The 14737-nt window shown below is 36.3% G+C and overlaps 1 long non-coding RNA gene across 1 annotated transcript; it reads left to right on the top strand.

The window, feature by feature from the left end:
• Positions 1 to 5145: 5145 nt before the first annotated feature.
• Positions 5146 to 10962, top strand: LOC126818998 (uncharacterized). Its single transcript, XR_007679444.2, has 4 exons — positions 5146 to 5275; positions 6035 to 6251; positions 7615 to 7716; positions 9509 to 10962. It is a non-coding gene; the product is annotated as an uncharacterized LOC126818998 (long non-coding RNA).
• The last annotated feature ends 3775 nt before the right edge of the window (positions 10963 to 14737 follow it).

Below are 14737 nucleotides of genomic sequence, written 5' to 3' on the forward strand. Positions count from 1 at the left end.
ACATCACACAATGTAGGAACTTCTATATGAGTACATTTGACGCTTGTCTAATACCATTTTATATATCGAGGTCATTAGCTACACTGATAATTTCATTATTTTCCTCTCCATACAATGCAGTGATCTTGGGATACACAAGGCCATTGAAATTCATCTACAGTCGAAAATGTAAATGTAGGGGAGTTGTCCAAGCGTTCTTTATTGTGCTAAAATCCTCTACGCTAAATTTTAACCCATTTAATGTACCATACTTTGTTTTTAAAAAAAAAGATAAACATTCATTGCATTGCACTAATCCGAATTATCCGTGTAGTCATTTCCGTGTACAATATATGCAAAATCAGGACTGGGTCACAGAAAACACGTGTCCATAATTAATGTATGGAAATATTATATTATAAATGGCGATTTTGAGTGTTTTAATTCCTGGTCGGGTCTTAATTGTTTCCTATCTTTGAGTATACCTGGGAAGCATTTTGAATTTATTTGTCAATAACACATGCTAATATAATAAATTGTACAATTATACGTTAGGTTTTGGAACTAAAGCATTTGACTGGTTTCCCCCTGGCAATGATACAGTTGTTGGTTTGATCGGCTGTAACATTCAACTTCAATGGAATTTACAGATAAAAAACTTCGAAACTTCAATCAAGGTAACGAAAAGAATACTGTTTTATGGGGAATATCTCTATATCTTGGGAGAATCTGGAAAATCAATTAACCATCTTTAACTGTAAGACATCACTCTAAAGTAGATATGATTCACTAACGATCAAAATACTGGCAGAACTACACTGAGTGTCTTTGATTTCGAAAAACGAAATCTAATTTCGGTTGTGATTCAAACTAAGCCGCAACTTACTATCGATTATCCCCATGGTGTATGATCACGTTTTAAATAGAAACCTGTCAAAATGAGGAGTTGGGGGTCCGGAGTATTATGCAGTGATAAGAAACCTGAGGCCTAGAGATGGTCAGGCTACCCTAATACTTGTCATGTATAAACATGTGATCGGTACCACGCAACTTGAATATAATCTAAAATATTGACAAGAAACAATGTTGAGATATACTGACGGATTATCGCTATTCTTCACAGTGGCGAACGGCAATGACAGTGGAGTTTATTACATGACAATAATGTAGAGAAATCAACTAACCTTGATGATCGATGTACACAAAAGGTCCTGGCACCAGTCTTCGTAAATACTGGTGATGTGAGGGGGCAGGGGCATGTCTAAATATGCATTTAAACTTGGACTGAAAGGGGTTTGTGAAATTAGTATCGTGGATTCATCCACGCAATTAACCCCACTAGCGATAAGGCGATGGTCCTCAGATCCATTTTGACGAAATTGGGGTCTGTATATGTTTGGTTGCTTTGAAATTGAATTTCGAGCACCTCGATAGCGCAAATGACTAGGTAATCGCCCCATAAATATATAGTTAAAGTATATAACAAATTAATACTACATGGCATTGAAATTGTTTCCATATGCCCAGCTAATATATTCGACTATTCAAAAGAAGCATGTACAGATAACCAACAAGTATTTTGTGTCGTTTTTTATACTCCAAAGAAATGAAATGAAATGGTGAAGTTTTGTTTCGCGAGGGGCGTTTGATTGGACACCAACAATTAATGCACATTACTTTTCTATTTTTTGTTTTCTCTCAAGAAGAAGGAAAACAATACACTGAACGATATCAAGAGGTATAAGATCTACAATAAAGAGACAGATGAGGGATTTAATATTTATATGAATATACCCCATGTTACAGTAAATGATTCTGGTGTATACAGATGTGTAGTTGATGAAACTCAGAAATACAAAGATATAAATCTCACAGTTATGGGTGAGTATACTAATCTCACAAAAAAATAATAAAGACGTCGCCTTTTTTTTCCATTTGTGAAAAGCAACCTCAGTCAAACCATACCATAGTACACAATACCGTCTCTCTAAAATACGAAACAGGGAGTGTTTATCTGATAATGCATGCAGCAACTTTTAATTCGTCTCTACAACATACCATTGGTGATGATCAATTTATGTTGGAACGAAATCTTATATTATGGTACATACATATTTATCTGATACTCTTCCAGATTTCAAATGGAAGACTGATGGCAAGTCTATAGAAGTTAGAGAAGGGGAAGATATTACCATGAATTGGGAATATATAACTAAGGCTGTATCTAAATATATTTTGGTTTATAGAATATCGCCGTTTGATGAAAAGTCCAGGAGAGTAAGTACTTTCGCAACACCATAAAAACATTTGCAATTCTAATAAGCTATTAAATTCAGTTTCAATCTACCATTGCAATTGGCTTTTGAGGTCAGATGTATTGGTGTATAGGATTGTAAACATGATACTGATCCAGGACGGATTTAGATACTATATTCTACCGACTATGCTACAACTTGAAACCAAGTGTGTTTATCAACATGGTTAACCACTAAATCATTTGGGGTTTTGGAAACTGGTTTTATGTGAATTAAAACACTTGTGAATTTCACTAGGTCATATCGGGGCTAACATATGGTTCAATTTTTGTTCTGTAATACGCTTGCGCGTAGGGGTCTTTAGCAGTGGGGGCAACCCAGGGGACCCAGAAAAACCGAAGAGTTTGTACAGTCGATCACACTCTTTGTCACGAACATGCGGGGAATCGAAAACACACATCCTGACTCAATGACAGACTCCAATACAACGCGCACGTGTTAACCATTCGGCACTCAGCCCCTTTGGCCAGACAGCATGGACCATCTCATTTGTTCTCACAATCGAGGAATCCGGATGAATACAAAAAGTCAGAGAGTCATGGTAAATAACAACTTCAGGAATTACTGGATAGATCCACGTTGCTTGTTGAATCATATTTTTTTACCCTGAGCCAAATAGCTAAGTATGCGGGGAAAGCACGTGACCCGGTCAGAGGCCCAAATGGTAAAACCAACTCTTGTTTTCTGGGGCTCGGAGAGCTTAATCATGATAGATTATCTAAAGACGGGTTCTTTATAAATCATGCTATGAATTATGCAGTTTGTTTGATGAAATCAAAAAAAAGTGCCAAGGGTGTCTCGTTCCTCCAGAAATATGCTCCAATTCACACCCTCAAATTGGCAGTGATCTTTTCCAAGGACTATACCTTCAAAATCCTTCCACAGCCAGCCTATTCTCTAGATCTTGCTCACGACGTCTTTGTCCTCTTCCAAAACTCAGATCGGTCTTTAGGTGCCGCAAATTTGGGACAGATGATGAGGTCAACCCTTCTGCTGTAGATAAATTTGTATGGTCACGTTACAAACAGTGGGGTTTTCAGACGGAATAAATATACCGTAGAAACGGTGTAACAAATGCATTGATGTAAAAAGTAAGCCACACATTAAACGTATGGAGAGCAGATCAAACTTTATTCACCTACCTATGGCGAGCTTTCCGATTTATGTACTGTTCTCAATAACCTTTAATAAACGTTGATCTATTTGTTGTTTTATTCAACAGGATCTTGTTCAGTTGACAATAGAAAATATGGAAGTGAAGAGAATTGATGACAGGGTTACCTTAACTCTAGATACGGATGACAAAGGCACAACAACAGTGTTTTTTACTTTACGTAAAGTAATGGAGGAAGACGTAAACTATAATTACTTCATAGAATTTAGACATAGTGATAATTGCTCCATGATCAGCGAACCAGTTCTTTTGAATGAGGGTAAGTTATTGCCTTAATTAGTTGATGCTTAAAGATGTATTATTTTAGAGCTAAATCTAAATATTGCAGATATTTTTTTTGGCCTCAAATGTTATATAAACTATAATCTAATCTCTATACCATCGGATGATTGGGATGTTCAACGGATCAAAACACGTTCTTCAGTTAACGATTTTTTAATTAAAAAAACTGGATAATCGAAACTGTGTTTTATCGTTATAACGGTAGCAATCACAGTAGACACTACACTATTCTTTAAACGATCATACCTTCGCTCAGAATGACGTAATATGGCTGAAATGTTCAATATATTCCCGTTTCATTATCAGCCTCATCCCATGTCAAGTGCTGGCCGGGTGACTTCCTCAGAATATTATGAACAAAATATATGTTATGGTACATACAAACGTATGTAAAACTGCAAGGTTATATGACCATAGCCATAATATTGATTGAGATGGCCCTTTGACTTAAGGTATCAATTCGCAAGTTTTGAAACTACTATTTTGATGATCTAATTTTATATCTTCTAGTCTGTCTGACATTTGGTAAGAGAATTTTATATAGATTGAGAATTCACCATGAAATTTTACAGAACAATTACCGTCAACTGTATATGGAGTGCCATAAATGCCCCCCCCCCCCAACCAAAAAAATAAAAAAATAATAATAAAATAAAATCAATACTTCGATACAGTGAAGAAATTTTACTACGCTATATTAAAAGCCATATCTTTGTTGTCGGTGTCTTGCAAAATTAGCATTCCGTGAAAAAATATGAAACATTGGGAAAATATTGCTTATATATGAGTATATCAATGATTAAAGGCCCATCTTTTATATTTTACTACTTCATTTATTTACCATACTTTTCGAAGAGAGCAGTGGACTATGAAAATGAGTCTGTCCGCCCTTCACACTTTGATTAGGTAAATGCCTTGACAGAGTACGAGCATGCACATTTTTCACTAAGGCTAAGCATTGATAAGCAATTTGATTGGTTGAGACAGGTTAATATATTTACATTTTTTGCCCCTTTGAATGGATATCGCTTCCAATACTTTATTATCAAATCACGCCCTGCAGAGCAAGCTTATGACTACGCGTAGCTTCTATAACCTGTATGTTAATAGTTTTCCAGTAATCCCCTAATCGTGTATACTGCCCATTTAAGGTAGATGATAGAGCAAAAATGTTTTGTTTTTCAAATTTATCCGGAAATGTAAATGATAATACAAAATAAAAAGATAATTCCTTTAAAACCTTTGCAGGTTGTTGTCGATCATTTGATAATTTGGGTGATCAGATCAGCTGATCTCTACTGTTATATTTTTCCAAGACAAAGCTTTTGTATGGGCATATCTCTAGGCTTTGCGTGGCTATCTTTGTACATGTATTTTCCTTTGTTATACAGAACCTAGATTTGTTGTTCCTAACAAAACTGTTTTGGGAAGAATTGGTCAAAATATAAGAGTAGTATTCACATACAACTATAGATTCGAAGCAGTCAACGTTACTGTTTCACGTATAGATCAGTCGGGAGTATCCGTAAGATAAATTTTTATTTTAAACATTGCCTGAATTTGTGTAACATTTACTGGTATAAGTTCATATACCACAAACACTAACGTTTTATTATATACGCGGGTCCTTCTGTCAACAATTAAATTTGTACTACCATCCGTACCATCGTCATGCCCCTATGCTGCTTCGTGAAAGCGAAAGAGGCTCAAATTTCTAACGAATTTGTTGTAGTCATATAACGGTGCTGGCTCGCACAAGGAAGTCTCAGGTTCGGACTAGGTGTTGGAATTTTTGCGCACGATTTCCCCTAGTTAGTGGTGAAGGAAGGGGGCCTGGCAAAAATAATGTTTAGTCGTTCTTTGGGGCGGAAAACCGAGGTTTCGGTCAAAAGTTTCCCTCATAGCACACTGTGTAGCGCATACCGTCTTCATTGGCCCATTTCAGTTTAAGCAATATCAGCAAGCCACTTAGTTGATTAGAAGCATACATCATTTCAACTTAACTTTAAGTAAATCTAACCAGAATTATAATTCCAAAATAATTGCTTGTATATCCATTGCATGCGTCATTAAATTATTAATGGCATTATTATAGTTATTTGATGCTTTTTCCATCTATTTTGGAACACTCCCATTTCGTTTTGTAACTCGATTGTTCAAGTGCTCATGGTTATCAAATTCTCAAACATTCATGTAGATACACTTTTTATGATTATGAATTGCTCGGTCGAGTTATGAGCTGGGCACATGTGTCGTTCCTTGGCAATGCATTTTTATATTACAGTTTGAATTGGGTTGCTGGGGCGAGAAACCTTTTTATCCAGTAGACAAGAGACTGTTGTTCCGTAAAGAATCTACACCCCAAGAACAACGTCAGATATCATTGACCATACTAGATACAATTTTTCAAGATTATGATGCTACCTACAAATTTGATGTCATATTCCAAAATGGCTATACAAGTTCTGTCGAAATTGAAGTAAAGTTGCAATCTGAGAAAGGTTAGTGGACAATTCCTGAATAGTGTTTACTAGAAGTAACCAATATGTACAGTTGCTTTGTTTCTATCAAGTATTACTTATTGAAAGAAATGGAGTATTGTGGCAACTATGCTCCAACGGGGTTATGGTCTATATTCCGCCAAACACATTGTACCAATATTAATATGCATAAATAAAAACCCATTAAATACTTGCACTTCATTGAAATGCGTCTAAATGTCAAAGGCACACAGGACAGTTGGGCCGGTACTCTAAGTGAGCCTTAATGTAATGGAGTATATTTCCGTCCCTCAGCCCCAAAGACTGTTCCCAGCTGTCATGCAGAAATTGGTTAATACTCGTTTAATATCTGATATAATTTAGGGTATTGGAAATTCTAAACCAGACTTTAAACAGCAAATAGCAATGCCCTGGCTGATACACTCGTATGACAAAAAATATCTCCTACTAATGGCTGATCAACCTGGTTTTGTGTTTATTGTACCAATATTAATATGCATAAATAAAACCCATTAAATACTTGCACTTCATTGAAATGCGTCTAAATGTCAAAGGCACACAGGACAGTTGGGCCGGTACTCTAAGTGAGCCTTAATGTAATGGAGTATATTTCCGTCCCTCAGCCCCAAAGACTGTTCCCAGCTGTCATGCAGAAATTGGTTAATACTCGTTTAATATCTGATATAATTTAGGGTATTGGAAATTCTAAACCAGACTTTAAACAGCAAATAGCAATGCCCTGGCTGATACACTCGTATGACAAAAAATATCTGCTACTAATGGCTGATCAACCTGGTTTTGTGTTTATTGCTTGAAATGTGAAAACTAAATCAGTAAAGTTGACATACTTTGACGGTTGGAGCTAGAATCAATCTTGTGGGGAGATACGGTCCATAGTGGTGTCCTTCAGAAAGGGCTATTCGCAAAAGTGTCATAGCTGATACTAGTCCCGGATAAAGGGTGATGAATGCTATTACCGAAGTAATCACATCATAACTACACAAATATAACATGCCAGTACCAACCTGCAAATAACTCCATGCAGCACAAAAGTGCTGTTTCTGCTTACGTGTCCATATCAAAATGTTCTACAAACTCGAAAGACGCTCCGTTTTTGTTTTTGTTTTTTTTAGCTCAATTCATTTCGTTTGTCTGAAAAAGATTTGGTAGCACGTCTTATTCCTGCGTCCACAATTTTTTTTTATTTTAATTCAAAGTGGTTAGGTGGATTTAACCTTGTACAATACAAAGATATGTACCGAATATGAGTTTGAAATATTTAATTATTGTCACGATTTATTTGATTTAGATTTATGAATATGTAATAGTGTTTTACCATAAAACTATAATGTTTTTGTGATAGTGATACCTGAAACAAAAAAGATGAGCTTTGAACCCATTCTGTTGATCGTGTTGCTGTTAATAATAATATTGGTATGTTTCCTTGTTGGATTTTTTGTTCGTGGTAAGTGGTTATTACAATTAAAATACAAGGTTAATTTAAGAAATGTAATCAGATATTATACCATTAAACATGAAAACAAATGCTTCCCGTGGACGGGGGGTCACGTGGCTAAGTGGGTAAGACGCTGGCTCGCTAGCCCGGAGGTCGGGTGTTCGATCCCTGCATTGGCCGAGAAAGTTCATCCCGATTTTCCGGCGTGGTTTCCCCCTGTCGGTGATGCAGGATGGAGAGTCTGTCAAGAACAGCTGTCTAGTCGTTCGGATTGGACGAAAAACCGAGGTCCCGTGTACACATTGGCGTGCACGTAAAAGATCCCTTAGCAGTTGGAATTCGATATAAGAGTAGGCCGTAGCGCCGCTGCCCGGGCAAAATTTCCTTCATAGCACACTGTATGGCGTATGCCCGTCTTCATTAGCCCAGGTTAGGAGCAGAACAGTAGGACGTTAAACTCCATTTCATTTCCTCCCTTGGATATGCACTTTACAGGTTTGGCAGAATGGTATTAGCAATCTGATTAAAATACAGATATATATTTCGTTTCTTTTTTTATACTTTCGATGGTCTTTACTACATGATGACCTGACCGGTTGTAGTGGAAGGTTGCGTCAGGGGTCATCCGAGCGGTTTTTAACTCTATGTCGCCAGGCATTAATTAACCAATCAGTGTTGTTGTTTCTAGTTGGTTATCCACAGTTTCGTGCACCGCACGCCAAGAAGTATCCTTAACAGATCGTGTCATTGGCTAATCCCTCGCCTCAACCAGAACGCGGGTTATATAGCAACTCTTCCGGATCCCAGTGTAGTAAAGACTAGCAAAACGAAATTTTGAACTATAAAAAAACGAAACGAAATAGGATCTGTCTTTTAATCCGATTGCAGTATTATCATTATACATCAAAGTCGTCGTAGTTGCATCATTATACTGTAGAGACACAAATCAATAGTTGTATATAAAGCACGAAAAGTGACTAACTTGATTTTTTTTAAAGACCCTAAACGGACACAAATTATGTGTGTTGTGTTTCATTTCAGTCACAAAGAACACATGTATATCGTCCTAACATTAATATTTATATGAAATGTACATTGCAAAAATAAAAGTACGATTAAAGTTAGTTGACCAGTTGTGAATTTGTTCACACTATTTATATGAAATGTACATTGCAAAAATAAAAGTAAGATTAAAGTTAGTTGACTAGTTGTGAATTTGTTCACACTTTTTGATTTAAAGTTATGCATGATGTCAGCATCTTCTCCTTTCTATGGCCAAATATAGCAATTGGTATACGCTTCCCAACACCAGACATTTTTTTTTTAAATATGCCGAAAAACCTATTGTTACTTCTTCGATATAACATGTGGAGAGAGAGAAAAATGGGGTTTAACGTCCACTCGACACAAACTAGGTCATTTCGGGACTAACATATGGTTTAATTTTATTTACATAATTCGCTTGCGCGTAGGGGTCTTTAGCAGTGGGAGGAAACCGGAGGACCCGGAGAAAACCCACGAGGTTGGACGGGCGACCCTACTCCTTGTCACGTACAACCGGGGATTCGAAACCACGCCAGTCGACTCAATGACATTCAGCCATCCAACCCCCCTCTTCGATATAACATGTGGAATGGAGCTCGCTGGTCTGATTATCATCCGACCATGAGCATGTTTTTGTTTAATCAACTGCAGTAAATATAACATCAAAATGTTTGTTTCACTGTAACAACCTATTGGTGTTAGGGTAAACCCCTCTTCATGCTCATTAACACTAAACACTAATAATTATGTTTTACAGGCTTTAAACGTAGATCACATGACACAGAGAGACAGGAACGCACCAATATTTCTGAAAATAATAATTTTAATTTCAACAACCCTGGGGGAATTAGCACCATCCCTGATTCTACATCCATCGATACAGATATATCATCCAACAGCACAAATGCATATGCCAATCCTTACGATCCTGTCAACAGAGATGAAATTGATAACCGTAAAAACTTTTATATGTCACTACTAAATCCTGGAACTCGTGAGACTGAGCAAGATAATGTCAACGAGACAAATGTTGACGACAACTCAGTAGTCAGTAGAGATGATGTCCATGATTTCGTTTCATCCGATGATGATACACATGCGTCATCCAATGACACAGTCGCATATGCCAATCCTTACGATCCTATCAATAAAGATGATATTGATACCCGTAAAAACTTTTACACGCCATTACTAAATCGTGGAAGTCGTGAGACTGAGCAACAAGAGACACATATTGACGATAACTCAGAAGTCCGTATAGATGATGTCCATGATTTCGTGACATCCGATGATGATACAGCGACACGGAATTCTGATCCGTACGATGCCATGGATAAAGATGCCGATAGTACCAATATACATAGTTATTTGTCGCTGCCACAATTTTCAAGATCAGCCTGGGAAGAGAACGGGATATCGACAAATTCGAGAAATGTCGACCGCGTGATGATAATAAAAAAACGACCCTCAACCATCTAGGTTGACTTTAGACAGCTAGAGGTACGCTTTGTTGAATTAGGCCAATCAGGTTGCATTGTTTGTAGCTTTTGACAACATTGTTTGTTTTTTTACATTATTTCATCTGTCGAACATGATTAGCTTGCAGTGGTTTTCAATAGCCATGTATATAGATCTTGCGATTAAAATTCAATTATTCATTTGTATTTGTGTCCCGTCTTCATTAGCCCAGTCGGGGCAGAAAAGTAGTACGCTAATCCCCATTTTATTTCATTTTGTATTTTTGATGTCATTTTTAATATATCCCGTTGCCTTTATTACTTGATTTTTTATAATTTATATTTTCATTTGTGGTTTCAATTTTAATTTTTTTTTTTTTATTATAAATCGATTTTTTAATACATTAAATGTATTGATGTATACATAAATTTCTTTTGATTTAATGTTTTGTTTATTTTACAGTGAAGTAACTGATGCACGGTTATAATTTGCTTTTCGCTTTTGAAATTGTTTATTGTTGTTATGTTATTTTCGTTCGACAGACACAGTTCTGTAGTAACTTTCAATTGTTATGTTCGCTTTATTTAGAATATTTTTTTTGTTTCAAAAACTTGTTATATTAAATTGCCTTTTCGATTGAATATAGGTAATATATTACTTGATTGTTTACTGTATTGAAATATTCGCCATGTTGTTGTTTTTGTTTAATTTAATTTCTTCTTTTTAAAACTGTTTATTATCTTTTTAACATTTTCGATAAATTGATATTTTCAAATAAAAGTATTAGATTATATGCTTTAACCTTAATATTTTTTTAGAATGTGAATCATCAATTAATGTTATTTATTTTGGCTGTTCTTTGCCGCCATATTATATAAAGCCACCAACACACAAAATGTTTTGAGTCGCGTTGTAAAGCTGGAAAAGGTATTCATGGATCGCCGACAAGTCGTGGCGAATCGGGAGCAGGTCTTGTTGAAAAGGCATCAACTCGACCTCTTCCCGACGAGTGACCGTGACGGTCCAGGTCGTGCAGGACCAATTCGCTCCCTCCCTTATTCAACAAATCCTTGATAAAAGCTACTCGACCTAGTAACGGCCCCAACACGACAAACTTGCGTCAGTCCAGATGCTGCACAGAGCCTGCCCAGATCCATCAGGACCTCTGCAGAATAGTATAAAATGATCAGAAATAGGCGTGTAGTTTCATATCTTGTCTGGATATGCAAGAGTGAACATCTACCTGTCTTACTGCATCGCATCGGGATCGCGGTGGGCGTGTTAAGTTCTTCTTGAATAGCGCTGGGGGTCCCGGAAACTAGTTGAATTGTTTTCATCAACTTTGTACCGCGATTATTCGCGACATGCTAGAAATTATGAGTCTCCTTGGATCGCCAAACCATTTAGATGATCTGAATCAAATCGTGGTGTGGTCTGTTTATCAACAATCAGAGACGAAATACTTAAGTAACGCATTCAGTTATTAGAACTTAGAAACTATAAAGGAGTGGGCTGCGGAATTTAAGCGTGGCAGAGACCGCGTCGTGGAAGGCCTTAAACAGCAACCATTCAAGAAAACATGACAGGGTGATGGCTGATCAACGATTGACCACTCGACATATTGCCAGTGGGGTGGGCATCTTTCATGAAAGGGTTGAGCACATTATCGGCAACGAGTTAGGCACCACAAAAATTTCTGCAAGATGGGTGCCGGAGCTCTTGACTGCAGATCAGACACGTGTCAGATTCATAACGTCTTAGAACTTTTCAGGCGGCCATCTTAACATATGGCTAGATTTGCCTCACTATTTATGTCAAATAAATAAACTATCATTTTTACTTTAAAAGGCTATAACTATTAATCTCATAAGCTTAAGTCACATCGTGGTTGACATTCAACAGTTCTTTGTTTATTATGCCGTAACATCCGTCCGTACGTCCTTTCCCATGTGCTTGTGGGTCTTTTACAGGTCACAACTTTTATCCGATTTTGACGTTACTTAGAATATAGGTTCATATCCAAAAGATCTCAGATCCGTTCGATATTGGCATGTATTAGTCTGTAACTTCACTGATTATGACCCCCAGTTGTACGAAAAATCATTTTATTAGCTCGTTAGACCGTCCAGAGGTCACAAATTGTATGCGATATTGATGAAACTTAACACATATATATATGTTTATATCCCAAAGATCTCGGTTCCTGTTGATATGTGTGCATATCGTGCAGTAATTACTAGGCTTACGGCCCCCGATTGTACGAAAAATCTTGTGGATCGCCAGATGTCGCAATTTGATTACGTTAATATCAAACCAAAACTGCTGGACAAAAGGACCGCGATTTTCCTGCACCCAGGGATAATCCATATCGAAATGGACCGATATCTGTGAGATTTAAACATATGCGAAAAGGTGGGCGACAAGTTCTTTGGATAGTTTCCATCCAATTTTCTCGAAATTAGAACTCACCCATCATTAAAGTGTAATGGTGAAATATTTGAATAGTTTTAAACATCAAATAAATAGTATTAAATAATAAATATGTAGAGGGACCACAAGCAGAAGACGCGATTTTCTTTAAATCATCAGCCATGATGTTGGGCCAGTATCGCACTAGTATATCAATGTTGCGTTTGTAATAAATTCCTGTCATTTATCAAGACACATTCATGTCTATTAACAATCGTATATTTGCTAACATAATGCAATACACCTATTTAAACTTGAAACATCTATGATCATTTCATCTTAAAAACAATCACATGACATAATCACAACAAACATGATGCACCACTTTAAGGCATACATCCGAGTTTCTAAATCGGTTTCTAAATCGGAGCCGAACAGTGGGACGTTAAACCCCATTTCATTTCATATACCCACTAGCTCTACGCACCATATTTTTATGTCAAGCAATGTTTTGTTATATGTTAAGGTTATGAAGCTAAGAGACAAATAGGGTTTAGTGTTTCTGGACAATTTTGTTTCAATAATGGACTTACCCGTAGAGGTTTTTAGCAGTGGGAGGAAACCGTAGAAAGGACGGCGATGCTACATCGTGTAAGGTGGAAACTTAACTCATTGATAAACCTTATAATTGACAAGCACAGCACGCGTTAAAGACTCCCTCCCCTATTAAAGTTATACATAATTGAACATATTTTTTCATGAAATAAATCAATATGATAGCACATATGTAAAAATAAAAATCTACAACAAAAATATATTACTCAAGACGAATACGCAAATGATCAATGGTATAATGCTTGTTAGAAAATATGTGATTGTAGCTATTGACAATTCAACCCTTTTAATATCATTGTGGCACATGTCAAATATGTCAAATTATAGCTGTTAATTTACTCGAATTGCATACCATTATGGCAGATATTATTTTAGATAATATTTTAGTTTGAATACAATTTACTATTGACAAACACAAACAGCTCACACACCAATAAAGCCATGTATTCACAACTTAAACATAAATACATTTTATTTTCTTTCATAAAAAGATCAACGTTGACACATCATTTTCAATAAAGTTTTTGTTTGTTTGATGTCATGTTCTTGGTGGTAAATATGTGCCTCAATATTTCTCCGGGAATAAAAGTTTCCAAGAATTGTGTAATCTCAGAGAATATAGTTTATTGCGATATAAAATAAAGGAAGCCATCTGGTAAATTATATTTCAATCTGGAACATACCCGGGCAAATATTTATATTTTGATTAATTTTTCAGAAATATAATTTCGAATTTAATCCCATCAAGAATTATATTTACTGCTTATTTTAATGTAATGAAGTATATTTCCGTCCCTCAGCCCAAACGACTGTTCCCAGCTGTCATACAGAACTTGGTTAATACTCGTTTAATATCTGATGTAATGTTGAATATTGGAAGATATAAACACGACTTTAAACAGCAAATAGCAATGACCTGGCTGATACACTCGTATGACAATAAATGTCTGCTACTAATGGCTGATCAACCTGGTTCTGTGTTTATTGCTTGAAATGTGAAAACTAAATCAGTAAAGTTGACATACTTTGACGGTTGGAACTAGTATCAATCTTGTGTCCTTCAGAAAGGGCTATTCGCAATAGTGTCATAGCTGATACTAGTCCCGGATAAAGGGTGATGAATGCGATTACCGAAGCAATCACATCATAACTACCGAAATATAACATGCCAGTACAAACCTGCAAATAACTCCATGCAGCACAAAAGTGTTGTTTCTGCTTACGTGTCCATATCAAAATGTTCTACAAACTCGAAAGACGCTCCGTTTTTGTTTTTGTTTTTTTTTAGCTCAATTCATTTCGTTTGTCTGAAAAAGATTTGGTAGCACGTCTTATTCCTGCGTCCACAATTTTTTTTATTTTAATTCAAAGTGGTTAGGTGGATTTAACCTTATACAATACAAAGATATGTACCGAATATGAGTTTGAAATATTTAATTATTGTCACGATTTATTTGATTTAGATTTATGAATATGTAATAGTGTTTTACAATAAAACTATAAT

This window comes from Patella vulgata, chromosome 1 (assembly GCF_932274485.2).
Source record: "Patella vulgata chromosome 1, xgPatVulg1.2, whole genome shotgun sequence".
In the NCBI taxonomy this organism is placed as follows: domain Eukaryota; kingdom Metazoa; phylum Mollusca; class Gastropoda; family Patellidae; genus Patella; species Patella vulgata.